This window comes from Calonectris borealis, chromosome 1 (genome assembly GCF_964195595.1).
Source record: "Calonectris borealis chromosome 1, bCalBor7.hap1.2, whole genome shotgun sequence".
NCBI lineage: Eukaryota > Metazoa > Chordata > Aves > Procellariiformes > Procellariidae > Calonectris > Calonectris borealis.
Genome location: NC_134312.1, coordinates 207,952,965 through 207,969,033, shown reverse-complemented (window position 1 = coordinate 207,969,033; position 16,069 = coordinate 207,952,965). Strand labels below are relative to the sequence as shown.

At 47.7% G+C, this 16,069-nt stretch overlaps 1 protein-coding gene across 1 annotated transcript in view; it reads right to left on the bottom strand.

Moving 5' to 3' along the window:
- Positions 1-16,069, bottom strand: part of MAML2 (mastermind like transcriptional coactivator 2) — a 217,716-nt gene that overhangs the window by 152,535 nt on the left and 49,112 nt on the right. The window lies entirely within an intron of this gene.

The window sequence follows — 16,069 nt, the reverse complement described above, 5'->3', positions numbered from 1 at the left end:
AGTAGATGCTACCAGCTCGGTGCAATGGACATGGTCCATTCGCCTGGATGTGGTCCTGGGCTGTAGGTGGCCCTGCTTGAGCAGGGCGGGTTGGACCAGATGACCTCCAGAGGTCCCTTCCAACCTCAACTGCTGTGTCACGGTGTGGCTCTGTGATGTGCCACGCACCAATGATGCAAAACACCACTGAGGCTTCGGAGACTTTCTCCTGCACTGCAAGTGTCACCTCCAGGAGGGAGGGCTGGGAGTTTGCAGAGATGTGTCTAGAAGCCCCATTCAAAAAACCACACACACACACACACACAGACACAGAGAGAGACACACACACAGACACACACACACACAGAGACACAGACACACACAGACACACACACACACACAGAGAGACACAGACACACACACAGACACACACACACACAGAGACACAGACACACACAGACACACACACACACACAGAGAGACACAGACACACACAGACACACACACACACAGAGACACACACACACACAGACACACACACACACACAGAGAGACACAGACACACACACAGACACACACACACAGACACACACACACACAGACACACACACACACACAGAGAGACACAGACACACACACAGACACACACACACACAGAGACACAGACACACACAGACACACACACACACACAGAGACACAGACACACACACACACACACAGAGACACACACACAGAGACACACACACACAGAGACACACACACACACACACAGACACACACACACACAGACACACACACACACACAGAGACACAGACACACACACACACACACAGACACAGACACACACACAGACACACACAGACACACAGACACACACAAGACACACAGACACAGACAGACACACAGACACACAGAGCCATCTGAGGTTTCTGGTTCCCTGTACTATCTTCCCCTCTCTTTCAGACGGCGCAGGCTGCTGCCAGAGCCTGCCATCACGCTTTGCATTAGGTTACTGGCTTCTGTGGTGTACCAACAGTCATGTGTTGCTATTTAGCAGAGAGCACCACCAAAACAGTGAAAATGAGCTACTTTGGTTTGGTGTCTCCTTGCAGTTACAAAAGACCAGAAGCAAATTGTTATACACGGGATAATTGAATCCCCAGGAAAACAAGCCCTTTGGAAAATGAGTCGTTGGTCCATTTTATAGTGGGGCACACTGTTGCTTTTCTGCTGTGATGGTAGGGCTTTTGTATCTTCAAGATTTACTGCACATGCATAGGATAGGTCAGGCACGGCCAGCTTTTCACCCTGCTCCTCTCTCTCCTCCCTCTCCCAAAAAAGCCATCTGAATGGACACGTGGCAATATCACACACTCAGAGGCAAACGTATTTACAATGCATCGGCATGGCTCAGTTCAGTCTATAATTACCCCATTATGGCTTCAGCCAAGCCTTTTCTCCAATAACACCCAGATGTACCAATTACTTCTCCTCTATAATGAAAACAGATGAGAAACAGGTGACGAGCCCTGTTTGTAGCAGAGGGAGGGAAAGAAAGTTTTGGCTAATCAGAAAATGGCCCTGACAAGAGCCCTGTATCAGAACAGCATGGTGAAGGTGCCTTCCAGTCGCCGCTGTCTGGCAGGTCTGATGCGGAAGATCATATAGCTATCTATCACTTTAATATATTTAATACAGGCATCTGTACTATTAACCAAAATCTCTTCTGGGCCACTGGAAACTGGAAGCATGTGTTTGAGGCTGCGTTCCCATCTCACCGGCCCTGGCACCATGAACTCTGGTCAAGGTCTGCTCTACCAAGCGCCCCACTTTCCAGACCGACCCTGAGCAGGAGGCCCCTTTGGAGGACCAGGTGTACATTGGAGTCCTTACCCCTTCCCTAGCCTGTTTTTAATAAGGCCTTTTTGTGTGATTGCTCCTTGGTCCTTGCTCTTTTTCCGAGCAGGCACACGTGGAGTTGAGGATCTCCACGGTGCAGAGATCACCGTGCAGTGGAGCCGCAGGGGCTCAGTTGCCTTTTCCCTGGCCACACTGACACAGAGACCAGGGCAGGAATGTAAGATGCAAATAGCATCCCTCTGGATGACTGGATATTGCATTTCTAACCAAAAAGCCTTTCCCAATGACTGCTTTATCAAAACCTGGTAGGCAAGCAGTTTTGTCCAAAAATTCCTGACCGTATCAAAACCCCTGGAAAACAGGCAGCGTCTTCCTCCATTTGAAATCATTCTGCATTCACAAGCAGCAATAGGGGAAATTTTACCAGGCTGACATACAGAATGCTCATATTGATACTAGTACTGTTGCCTACAAACCACAGCACTAGCAAAACAGTAGTTACCCCCAGCTTTATGAAAGGACTTCAAGGATGCATTTGGTCTGCCTGGCATATACAACTGAAAGCTACTTAATTTTAATTTTGTGCCTCACGTACATAACATCCTCACTAACGACAATGAGTAGAGTGATGGGTGGGAAGGTTAACAGACTAACACTAGTCTGTAAAAGAATAAATTCTTAAAAACCTTATGCAATAGCCAATGCCTCCCAGCAAATACATTTAAGTGCGAGGGCTTTTTCTGCTATGACATCATTACTATTACGAATGATGCTGTAGCACTTTTACTAGTATGTGGAGAAGTGTCGTTCACATATGACTAATAGACACTTGTTAATCATTTACATGATTGACGTGTTAGTGCTTCCCCCCACACTGATTCAGTCACATTTGTCAATTTGCTTTTGTTTATTTTATTTTAAGCAGCTCTAGCAACAAGATGCGTGAAGCCTGGCTGTGGGTTAGCAGTGCCGTTATCCGAAGGACTGAATCACCAGTCCTCTGTGAGCATCGCTGAAGGATTTCACTGGAGACGCCGGTGCAGAGCTCAGGCGATCAGCAGTGCTTTACGGATGGGTTTTGACATACTGCCTGTAACCAGATGAGACCTGGGTCCTCCTGAAGTCAATGGGAAGTCCACAATTTCACCCAGTAAGATCCAAAAATGCCTGTTACTCCAGGATATTTACTACAAGGAGGGCCAAGCTGCCCAGCTTTTGTTTTCTATTGAATTTAGCTATGATTTCCGAGGTTTTCCCATTGTGTGGCTTTGGCTTCTGAGCCCATCTGCTACACTTCAGGGTATGTTTTCATTGTGGTGCGTGGGCTCTTGGCTCATTAACGTGGTGTTAATGGAGTATGGCAGCTAGAGCCTTCCTCCACTCACTGATAAGACGCTCTTTCGGGAAGGAGGTTTGCCCACAGCAGATTCAGCAGCTGAAGCATTTATCTGCCGTGGAGTGTTAATAACTGTCGGGTTATAATTACCAAATCTCAATATTTACAGAAAACCAGCCTCTCTATTGTGCAGCTAATAGCGCAATCTTGAATGTACGAAATGCCAATTTGCTATGAATGAGGAGCTGCTTGCTAAAATTCAAAAGCAATTAAACCGTAAGCAGTAGCTGACATTTCATGATTATACTGTTTACCAAGACGCCACCACTTACTGGGCACAATTTTGGCAGTGAAGATGCTCTATGGGACAAAAGGACCTGGGGAGCCTCCTCCTCAGCTACACCACAGAGAGGGTTAGCGCACGCCATGCCTTGGGTGGGAGACTGGAAAACTCAAATCATTTTCAAACCTCTAGAAATAAGGAATAAATTTTTTATGATGAGGGTGGTGAAAGACTGGCACAGGTTGCCCAGAGAGGTGGTAGATGCCCCATCCCTGGAAACATTCCAGGTCAGGTTGGACGGGGCTTGGAGCAACCTGATCTAGTTGAAGATGTCCCTGCCCATGGCAGGGGGGTTGGACTAGATGACCTTTAGAGGTCCCTTCCAAGCCAAACTCTTCTGTGATTCTGTGATTTGAGTTGCCTCAAACAGCTGGCTGGCAGCCAGATCCTACCGCACCTTCTTTAGCTGCTCTGATGTGAGATCAGATTGTGCACTGAACAGATGAGGTGGCTCCTCTGTTTTCTACTACTAAAGAGAGGGAAGGTACATTCAGTTCCCCTGTCTTTATCCCTTAGCTCAACTGGTCTAGTGTGTAAGTCCTTAAATGTGTTATGTGTCTTCTCCGCATGAATGAGGGATCTGGCCCTCCACATCTGATATGTTTCCTCATACCAGTGATTATACTGTACATCCAAATAAGCAGAAATAGGCAAGTAATTTTTTTTATTATTACTCCTTACGCAGCCTTTTTTGGTTTTGATGGCCCAAAGCCCCTTTTTTTCTTCCTCAAAGAAATGAAAAGTTCTATTCAACTTAGGTCGAAGAGAAAAATCTTCATTCAACTTAAACTGAAACATTTTTGTTTCCCTGGAAGGATTTTTCTTTCTTACTGTTTTTTATTATTACAAGGCTGAGAAAATTTCAGAACAAAACTTTGTTTCCTAGTGAAAAAACAAACCACTTCAGTTATTTCAAAAATGTCAAGATATGCCTGCTCTGTCATCGCCAAAACCACTTGCTAAATTTCACAAGTATTGGTAAAAAGTTTTGGTTAATCCAAAGCTGTACTTGTTTTGCAGCAAGGAAAGTCTGTGCCCTAGAACTTCATCCCAGCCTCCAGAAAGCAGCCTTTATCCGCATTATCCCAGAGCACCCTGGAAATCATGACTGCAAGGCTCCCTCCAATACATCTATATAATAAGAGGGTCACCTGTAGGAACTTTACAATGGATTAAATGCGACAGAGGAAGCCTGCCTGGTTATCACGGCAGATCTATGGATATTGTGCTTAATGCAAGGACCAAGACCTGCACAGGAGACACTTGGTGCAGAATGGGACCCAGACCCACCCCTGCAGAGGAGGAAACCTGGCAGAGGATGCCTTAGTGTCCTCATCCCTCCTCCGAAAGCCTGGCCAAGGGGGATGGAGGGCAGCCGGTATCCGTGCGTGGGGCATATCCTGGTTATCGCTTCTCGGCTTCAGTCAGGTCATGCATTTGCTCTGGGAAATGCAAATCCAGGACTGTGACCCTGAGCTTTAGGCAGCTTTTGCAAGCCCTCTCTTCCATTTTGCCTGCTCCCACACAGCCTGCAGCCCGGTGCTGTGTCCCAGGAGCACAGCCCAGCATCCGACCCTTTCTGACAAGGAGTGGTGTAAGGATAAGCTGTTCAAAACAGTTTCTGTGCCTACTCTTTTAAGTTTTTGGATAGGAAAAAAATCCACTTTTGCTAATACTCATTACAGCTAGGGATAAAGTTCCCTATCTCTCGGCACATTTGGTAACTATTTACTTAACTAAATGGTGAAAAAGAGAAGCCTCAATTCTCCAGAGTTGCCTCCCTCAGCTTGTTTATCACTGTGTTGCAATGGCTCTGTGGTTGTGAAATCTCGAGCTGAAAACTCAAAAGGAAATTTCTAGTGACAAGCTTTCCTTGAGGCTGTAAACAAATAGAATTCATTAGGAGGAAGGAAGAGAAGCAGAAAACATCAAAATTAACACATGTGCGCACGCGCCTGCACGCACACACACACACGCACACACACTGCTTTTTCAGAACTGTGCTGAGGGAAAAAAGTAAAAATCCTTATGCCAGGCTTTTTTTTTCCCAGGATAACCAGCTTGATCTAATGCTCCCCGCAGTCGGTAGGAAGCTGAGCTTTCTCAGACTGCAACAGAAGTTGGATTGTACTTTGAGGCAGCCTATTTCATCTGCCATGCCCTGAAAGTGCTTTACCCTTTCTACACCTGCTTGTGCAAACTCCAAAACACGGCTCTCTAGGAGTTCTCAGGTGTTTGCTGATAGACAACGTATTTGCTTAAAAGAAAAAGAATGAATAATGAATTAAAAAGAAGACTCTGAGCCAACTGTACTAATGGCTTTTTACCTGTAGCACCAAGAGCTTGTATATTCTGGCTTCGTGTTAAAAAGCGTGCTGATTAAACCATAATATTATGTTTTGATCTAGCCTACAGCTGAATGAATTACTGGCAGGAAACACAGCTCATGAATTCAATCAAAAATCCTTTCATTTGTCACAGCCGCTTCCTGTCCGTCTTTTAAACATCTGCTTCTCTTGTTCGCGACAGAAAAAGTCTTTGTTAAAATAATAAGCATTCACCGATCCTTCCCTCGAATAAAATGCGCAGTTTCTCAATGAAACATGCTTTCCACCCTGCTTCAAGTTTATTTTACGTATCTTTAATAGCTTCCTCGTACCCCTCTCTTTCTTTCCGCTTTGAAATTCTGGAAAATCTCAAGCTGACAAAAGAAGGCACTTCCAAAGCGCGAGCTCGAGCTGCCCCCGGCCTTTCTGCCAACAGGACCCAGCGTTTGGGAAGCTTTGCTGCAATCCCTGCCAAGAACCGCTCCAGCTCCTTAAATGGAAGCCACTTCCTCCCCGAGGAGCCGAGCAGCCACCCAGCCTCCCGGGGCAGAGGTGTTTCTCCAACGTCCTCGCTCTCCCCTGCCTGTGAAGCTGCAGCTGGGACGGGCACAGGCTTGCGGAAAGTGTCACCGGCCCCTCCTCATCAGCCCCGGGCCGCCGCGGCTGCTCCCGGCCGGACAGCCGGGCTAGCAGAGAAACCGAGAGCAACTCCCGTCTTAACTTTTCATCTCCAGTCACTGCAACGACCGCTTCGCTTCGTGGTATCTCGGATCTAGGCTATTCAGTCAGTTGTTTGTGCAAGTGATGGATATCGGCTGTGCAGCCCCCTCCTGCTGTCCTTAAATGTCTCGCAAATCCACAACCAACACGCTGGTCTTTATGCGCACGTTTGGCACTATCAGCAACTCCACATTTCTTTACAAGCTTCTAACAGGGAAGAACAGCAGCCTTCCCATGAAATTTTACATCCCTACTTTGACGTAAGCCTCTTTCTTTGCTAATTACTTCTTAATAATTAATTACCTACTTCCTGTAGTTCTTCTGATAGCACTCTGAGTGTTCGCTTCTAAACTTGAAGGTCCATTGCCCAGCATCAAAATGCAGCTAACTCTGGGGTGAAGCCTAGGAGTCGTCTAACAAATCTCAATAGCACCCAGCAAACCCGCCAGCGCAGGCGTTAGGCTGCACAGTTTAGGGCTGGGGGAGAAGCAGCTGTGTTAGAAAGAACCAGTAGTACCTCCCTGGGTCCTCCCGCAGGATGGCTCACGCTGTGTGTGCCAGCCCTGTGCCTCTCCCTGAAGCTGCCCGAGGGAGGGTGACCCTGAGTGACTGACGCGGTCAGGGTAGGGGCAGACGGCTATTTATCTTGTGAGAAGTGGGGTTGAAGTATTCTTCCCCATTCTGAGGAGCTGGAAAAAAGGAGCCAGTCCGGTTAGCACATTTTCATGGGTTTTTGCATCATGCGAACTTTCAAAATGTGAGACTTTGCTTGCAAGTGACTGAAAGCTAAGATTGCATGTGAAATAGGCTGATGACAGACAGGAGCAGAAAATAAATAGGGATACTTGCATGATGTTTTTCCAATGCTCAAATGACTATTTTTTTAATTTCCAATTTTCCACTGTATGCTTTTTTTTTAATATTTATTTTAATGTAATTATTTTTGAAGAATAGATTACTTTTCTTGCAGGAGAACCTCACTTTTACTTTGATTCTTTACTACAATACAGCTTCACCTCATGATCCCAGCGTTATATCTGAATAAAAGTGATGTAAATTAGGGTTATCCCAAACTTAAGAATTCCTGCAGTGGGTCAGCCCAAAGGTCAGTCTGTCCCAACACTCCATCTCCAGCTTGGGCTGACAGCAGGTACACGGGGAAGACGATGGGAATGGGGTAAACACATAGGAATAAATCCTTTGTATTTTCCACCAACTGCCAGCTGTTTGTAGCTTAGGGATCTCCTAAGACAGAGCTGGGGTGTTTGCATTTCATGGCTGTCAATGGATTTTTCTTCCTGAGATATGTTTAATTGCTTTTTACCTTGCAAATTTTTAACACGTACAGCATCACGGGGCAACGAGTTCCACGGTTTAACTGCGACAGCTCCCTCGGCCTGTCTGGAGCCCGGCACCACCTCGTCATATTGGATGTCCCTTAGGTCTTGTATTGAAAGAAACAGCCCAAATGTTTCCTGCTGACTCCGCTGGAGGGCATTCATGGTTGTCAGCACCTCTGTCCTATCCTCTCACTTATTCCCTTTTCTGACAAGGGAGTCCCAAACATCTAGAAATTGTCCTATACTTTGGTACCTTTTTATTTCTAATATACCCTTTCTGAGAAGGAAAGGCAGAACTAGTGAATTCGTACGGCTCTGGTTTTCCTCTTTTTTCCTAACAGCTCCTGATGTTTGATGGGTTTTGCACTGCTATCAAGGAACAAGCTGCTGTTTTCACAGAGCTATTACAACTCCGGGATCTCATTCCTGAGCAGACACAGCTAACTCGCAGTCTATCAACTGGCATCTACAGTTAGGAGTTTTTCCCATGCACAACACTCCGCATTTATCTAAATTAATCTCGTCTGCTCTTTTATTGCCTCACTCCTAACTATAGTGAGTGCCTTCTGCAAGTCTTTGCAGTAAACTTTCATTTTTATTACTCTCAATAGCTTACTATCAATAGCAAACGTTGCCACCTCACTATCCACCTTCTTTTCCAGATCATGGGAGATAAGAGCTCCTCCAGTCCTGCCCTGAGCCATTTCTCCCCTCGTCCCAGTTACAGTGACAAACCCATGCTTCTACTGGTAGAACTGGTTTTGCCTGTGGAAAGAGGTTTTCCAATACTGGTACAGCTTTGCCAGATGTGTCCACACTAGGAGTACTTTGGCAGATTAATCTGATGATATTTTTGTGCCAATACAAAAAAAACCCTCTTATGGTTCACAAGCATCCCTCGGACACAGTATGAAACCTGGAAGGAGTGCATCGTTCCAAAAAGGAGCAGGGCAGTTTAAATAGGGAGACATCAAGGTACTACATAACTTTGGATGTTTAACCTTGGGGTCTAAATCAGGAGGGTAGTTTCTACTGGTCGATGAGCAAAGAACTCCTCCAGGGGTATAAATTAAGAAAGGAAAAATGGAGCTGACAGCAAACGTAGGAGCATAAATTATTTTCTGTAAGTAAGTAAGCAGACAGTTGCTGTCAGAGCTTCTGCTGCACATCCCCACACGGCCACATTAAGATTTCTGTGGTGGCCCATGCAACTGCAGTAGTGAATTTTAATAGGTACTTGGAGGGCTTCTGAAAACCAGTTACTTAAGATCTGCGATATCTTTCTGCTCCAGTTGACCCAAGCTGAGGCACTTCTTCAGCATCCCATTTTCCTGCCCTCTGCACTATTGGGCCTCCAAGGGGTGTGGGGCAGCTGACTGTGTGCAAACGCATGCATATGAAAAACGCCAGCCAATACCAACTTGACTTCAAGCTAGAAAAAACAATAAGAGACAGGATGGACCAGGATGGGAGCTGGAGTCACTGCCCATTCACCTGCTGAACTGCAACAAGAGGTCTTGCACGGGGGCTTTGCCTGCTGGATGCTGCTGGTGAGGAGATCGCAGTTCACCAGGTGGTGTCAGGGCAGGAGGCTGAGCCACGCAGTGAATGCGCGAGGTCAAGCATAAGGCGGTTGTGTATGTCTTGCATCCAGGCACCTGCAACCTGGTGAGTTTGGAGCCTCCCACCCCTCCTTTTTTTTCCAAAAAAAGACACTAAATGCAATTAGCAGGCAGCAGGTTTCATGCAAACCAAAGCAAGCACTTTTCAATCCAGTGCAAATTAAACAGTGGAGCTCATTGCCATCAGCTGTTGCAGAGGCCAGAAGTTAAAAGAGCAATTAGACAAACTTGTGGAGGGAAAGTCACTTGGAATTACTAAACACAAAGATACCATCTCTGGCTCAGGAGCTCCCAGCCCTATAATTGCATCGGGAAAAGGACTGTGCCATGTTTGCCTGTTTTCAAACATTTTTCCTCCAGCATCCACTCCTGGCCAGAGCTACGACAGGATCCTGGACTTAGAATAGAATAGAATAGAACAGAACAGAATAGAATAGAATGGAATAGTATAGTTCAGTTGGAAGGAACCTACAACGATCATCTAGTCCAACTGCCTGACCACTTCAGGGCTGACCAAAAGTTAAAGCATGTTATTAAGGGCATTGTCCAAATGCCTCTTAAACATGGACAAGCATGGGTCGTCGACCACCTCTCTAAGAAGCCTTTTCCAGTGTTTGACCATCCTCTTGATAAATAAATGTTTCCTAATGTCCGGTCTGAACCTCCCCGATGCAGCTTTGAATCATTCCCACTTGAGATACCCCTTTCAGACCCAGGGTGGTTGTTCTTCACCCATGTGTAAAAGTCCTGCGGCTCATTTCAGAATAGTGCGTGTGCTACTCCAAGAAACCCCTCTTGCTTTTGATTGTGAGGGCTTGGTTAATAGACCCAGGCAAAGTAAGCTCCACAAAATCTGATTTGTCTAATGCACAAGGTCCTAGATATATCAGTCCTGCCAGCATTTCTTCTTCCCAACTGTTCCTGTGCTGTGTATCACCTGATCAAGAAAGGCAATGCAATCCACCGGCCTGAGCGCTGTGCAGTGCCAGGGCAAACACGGGAGATTTAGAGCATGCAGGAGTCTGGCCTTTTGTACCAGATGTGTTTATGTCAGCCTGGGGTTCAGAGGTGACTATTCAGGCTAAAGAATTACCCCCCCTCTGGCCTCTCTGTTGAGCATCTAATTGTTAAATGCCAGAAACTAATTTCGTTTTAAATGATCTTTAACATCATGCATTTTAAAAAAGGCTAGGAAGCTCCTACGCTTCAGAATTGCAACTTGACACCCAATTCCCATCTGTCTCCTATTAACAAAAACAACCCAGATAATCTACAGTCGCATGTGGAAAGAGATTCGACAAACTGATGAAGATGATACAGTGCGGACCACAGTATCATCATCAGTCAACAGCATCTTAACAGTACTCGTCTGAGCCAGTGGCTAGTTTAAGGAATGACCAAATGAAGAGAAGGAGATAAAATGAACGGATAGGGCCAACTATGTACATTGACAGAGTGAAACTCCATTTAGAAAGGTGTAGAGGGTGACTGACTTGAGTTCGAGGCCACTCCAAAACTCCATGTCATTATATAATGCACCAAGTACATGGGCAATCTTGGCCCCAGCTGCTCATCCTAAGTGCCTGAATGAAAAGAGAGGAGACGTGCCAGGAATAGTTTGGATGAGACAGGACACGTGTATACAATAAGGTGCAGACTGGCCTACGATCCGCACTGCTGCCTCACAAGCGTGTGCCCTGGCAGGGGATTCAGGCAAGCTTTATCAATGGGGCGAACGTGAGCGGTTCCAGGGATTTCCTATGGACCTGAGCTTGTGTGGTCCGGGGAGAGCAGATGCAGGTAGACCGGAGCGCAACAGCCGGATGCCCCAGCAGTAACCCTGCAAGGTGGAGGCTTTGGGCTTGGACGACAGCCAGGGATGCGGTAGAAAAGCCCTGGAGTCAAAGGGCTCAGTGACTTTCAACTCAGCCTATACTGCTCAAACACTCAGGTGGCCCATTGACTTCAGGCCACCAGAGAAACCATCTGCACCCCTTGGAGGGCTCCCACTACCATGTGTCCCCACAACCCCACACAGCCCCTCGCCTACAGCCCGCAGAGCTTTGCAGTGCCCTTCCCTGGAGGCACCATGCTACACTGACTGCCGAGGGGGAGGAAGAGAAACCCGTACAGCGGAAGAAGAAAAGGCTGGATTTCTGATCCACAACTCCCAGAAGGGATGGGACAGGTGCAGAGGGGGAAACCATGGACAAAATCTGCTGCTGAAGCCCAGCACTTTGCAATATTTCCCATCAGCAACTGTGGAGCTCACTTTCCTGTTGCTAGGGCCCAGGGTGCCTGCTGCTGCTGTTGCTGCTATAAATAAAGTTTCCATTTCAGGGTAAACTAAGACAAGCGGTGGTCGCTTTTTAGGGAAATCTCCTCTGAACACACAGAGAAACAAAGGATCTCCACATCCGCCTGCCGCTCGGCCGGCCCGAAAGCAGTGAGCGAGCTTGCACGGTGGAAGGCAGCTGAGGAAGAGCTCCGTGGTGGCAGGCAGGGACCGTCCCTGGCTGCAACCTCAGGCTGACTGTCTGCGGAGCAAATGGGAGCTTTCTGCAGACACACAGCCGGTTCCTCACGCCGGGAGGATCACACGCGATTTTTGTGTTCGGAGAATTCCACTGCGAATAATTATTCCTTTGATCATGTTAAAAGAGGAGCCACCGTGTGCTTGAATCGTGGCTTTGCTGTGAATTACCAATTTGGACAGGGAAAGAAGGCTGTGAGAACAGCTGGTCCAAGGAAAGGGCCTCTCTGACAAGTTCCTCTTTTATTCCTTTTTTTTTTTTTTTTTTAATTTGTACATATTTCAACCAAACTGTGCTGCTGTCAGGACAAGCAAATCATTCCAGGAACTGCTTTCATTATCGTTACCAAAGTGGAAGTCCTGTGCAGTGTTTGCTTTGGGCCCAGGCAGCTGCCCGAAGACTGCACTTCAAAGGTCTTTTCTCGGCTCACATCGCAGCACCACCCTGGTTTCCTAGCCACAGTCTCCTCCAGCTCGGGACCTGCTTCTCCTTTCATTTCTCCAGTCGCTTTAGCGTCACCAAACATCAGTGGGCTCGGTCAAGTGCAAGTATCTTGCAGCAGAAAATGAAGGGTCCAAGGCAGCTGACTTTCATTACCTCACTGAGTTGCTAATCCAAGAGGACAATTTGTAGCTAGCAAGTGGCAAGAATTGGGCTTTATTGGAAAAAAAAGCTGGATTTTCCTGGAGGATGAGGAAAGCTCCCTTCTGGGGCATTCACCAATGTCCAAAGGACTCAGATCCAAATGAAGGTCAAATGCTACCAAGACCCTGTGTGCAACCTAGCCAGGAGTCCTTAAGTCCCATCACCATCTCACACCATGGTCTATCCCAGGTAAACACTGAGATAGAAAAAGATGAGCCTGGCTGTGGTGTGCAATGCTTCATCCCACACTGAACCAGACTATCCAGCTATGGGAAAGAGAAGTCGTCAGTGGCTCTGGCTCTTAGGGCTTGCCCGGTAACCTCACCGCTGGTGTTTGTACCACCAAGGCTTGCCTCTGACACACTGGCACTCGCTGCATGCAGCCACTGGAGAAGAGCAAACCAGAGACATGCAAGCATTTCAGCTTGAGTATGCCCAAATGCTGAGCTAGGCTGGGTTTGACAAAGTAGCACTGACTCCATCAAGCTCTTTGAGGAGGTTCAGAGGCTGCCTTCACTTTTTGCTGCCTAACGACCCCGCCGCCACGGGGCATGAATCTGCTTTGCGCCCGCGTTTGAGCAGCTTTGCATCCCAAATGCGGGGGTCCCCCTGGGCTGATGGGCTCGTGAGCTGTAAAGCCACTATGCCCTCTGCTACAGTCAGATTGCTACAGACACTGCCCTGCTACTGTGCCAGCTCCCGGCTTATATTGACTCCAATAATTAATTGCTTTTTCTATTTTTAAATATGAAAGGGTCTCTGTTTGGCTGTCAAGTGCAGTTATCGCAGGCATGAAAGAGCCAGTTTTCAGCTGAAATTTATCCAGAGGTTGTTTGGGATTTGTAGGGTAGATCTAGGGGCTGCATTTCTCTCCTGAGCATAGTTCCTCCGGGTTTCGTGCAGATTTGCCAAATCTCACACAACTCCAACCTCCCTTTCCCTGCAGCTTTAGGGCTGGGATGGAGCGTCGCAGCCCTGGGGGCTGCCCTGGCTGGGCTAGCCGGAGGTCTGCCCCACCGCGCTTGCTGGACTTGAAAGGTGGATCCTTCCTGCTCATAAATCACATTTACTGGAAACGGCAAAGTAGGTGCACTTCCCCTCTTTGTGCCAGACTCCACTTGAGGGCTGTGAAGGCATCACCCTCCCGATCTGGGAAATGTCCCAGCGGTGGGGAAGCAGCACAGGTCCCAGCCGGTGTCACAGCAACACCTGCTTGCCTTTACTGAAACAGGATCACAACCGCCTCTAAGGACAGAGGTTTAAACTGTATTTTTTCTGATGGGATGGAAATAAATGTAAGCCAGCAACATTAAAGCAGCAGTGAGGCCAGGCTGCCAGTGTGACCTGGGGTGGCTGGAGGCTGCGATGGGGACAGCCAGGGCAGCACAGGATCAAGGCAAAGCCTTCACAGCATCTCCCTCCCTGTTGCTGTTTATTGAAAGAGCTACTTGGGCAAGTAGTTAAGAGTATCTCTGTCCTATAAGTTAAAACACTAGTGAGCTTTACCTATATTTTTGATTTACCTTGACTTGCAAAGTGAGTTGACTGTAGACCGCAGGGTGTTTTCCCAGGCCACGTTGACAAACCTGAGTTTCTCTGTCTGGATGAGCACTGAGCTTGCTGCACTGCTGCATGGCAGCATGCTGGCTGCAGCCACGGGGTACCACCTCCTCCCTCTGAGGGATGGGGTTGGCATAAACCATGGTGCTTGCTGGGTTAGAAACCATCAGTTGATGGCTCAGGGATCTGAATCTGTTTGGGTCACAGAAAAGCTGGCCAGGACTTTTCATCAGGCTGTTATGACGTGCACCACTGCAGTGACAAAACCAGCTTCTGCTGGCAAGGTTTCGTAGTGCCGGCCAGGTCTCGCCATGGACATCCATCTGACACCACCTTTCAGCTGGTTGTATTCTCACCCAGCCGCTCGTTAGCTAAAATGCCTTTCTGGAAGCAGCTGCAAGTGGCTGTACCTACACCAAGGAAAAGGCTTAGGTTAAATCAGGTTTGCTAGCTCATGTTAGCCAAACCCGATGGAAGACTGACTCACTTTTGGTAAACAGCTGTGGTTGTTTAAGATATTACCACCCTGGGTGTTTGACTCTGTCGGAGTCACAGCCCTTGGAGCAGAGCCGGCTGGAGAAAAGAAGCAAACATGCCTTGGGCTTCCTTGTTCGCTGCCTGGCACCTTAGCGTGAAGCAGCCTCCACGCGGTCGTCTCAGCCCTGGGCTGCCGGGATGCCCGTGGCTCGGGTACGTGTTGCTTTCTGGGAGGCTGGGGAGGAATAATCTAGCAGAAAAGGGGGGATGGATGGCACTGCGGCGTGAATTCCTGGAGCTAGACTTTCAGAGCAAGGGTGGTACTCGAGGGGCAACTTAAGCCACCCAGATCCGACATTTCTCCCTCTCCTCAGCCTAGCGTTAGGGGGAAGACAGGCAACAGAGTCACAGTCCAGCCGTCAGGAAGTCACAGGGACACCCGTGGTCTGCGCAGGTACTGCCCATTTGTGTGCGCGGCGTTATGATTCCCTGGAGCACGCCCGAGGGCTCACTCCAACCAGAGCAGGCTCCAAGGCTCTCCCAAGGCTTTTGCAATAAAATGGGGGAGAATTCCTCCTTCCTTTCTGGGAAACCTGGCAGCAGGGATAGGAAGCCAGACATGCCACAAAAGTAGCAATCAATCAAATAGTTTTCTTAATCAGGACTCACTTTGAAAGAGCCCCAGCAGGCTCCTGAATTTTGCTGACTATTTTGGAGGGCTGGTATTGGTAGTGCTCTGAAATCTGAAAAAAACTTACTTATGCAAGTAAGATGGGTATGCATATTTCTTAAGTTACAAAGGATGTCTCCAGCGTGACAGTGTGTGGTACCTCACTCTACCCCCATCTGCACAAACCAGGAGGGATTCCCACACCAGGCAGGGGAGAGTCAGGGCCTCTCATTTTGTCTTTGCCTCACCCTGACTATTGAGTTGAAGCAGGCATTGAGATAGCAGTCCTTACATTTTTTCACTGAGTTGAATACTTCCTTTCCAAGACACTTTTGCACCGACTCCTGCAGAAGCCAAAGCCAACAGTGTACTAATACCTGTGCAGCACTGCTGAGGAAGAGGTCAAAATCAGGCTCACTCTATCACTTATGCTCCACGTCTGAGGAACCGAAGGTAGTCTTAATGATTATGTTAGGGCTTTTGCAGATTTATGATATAATTCCAGGCTGTCTATGGGCTTTCTCCCCACCTTGTCTAGCTGCCTACAAATTGGAAACACTGAATGCCTGAATATCTAATATCCAGGGTTCCTGACACAGCAATGGCTGTTATTTGGAGTTTCACTTCTCAAAGTGAGTAATGTCAATGTGTGTG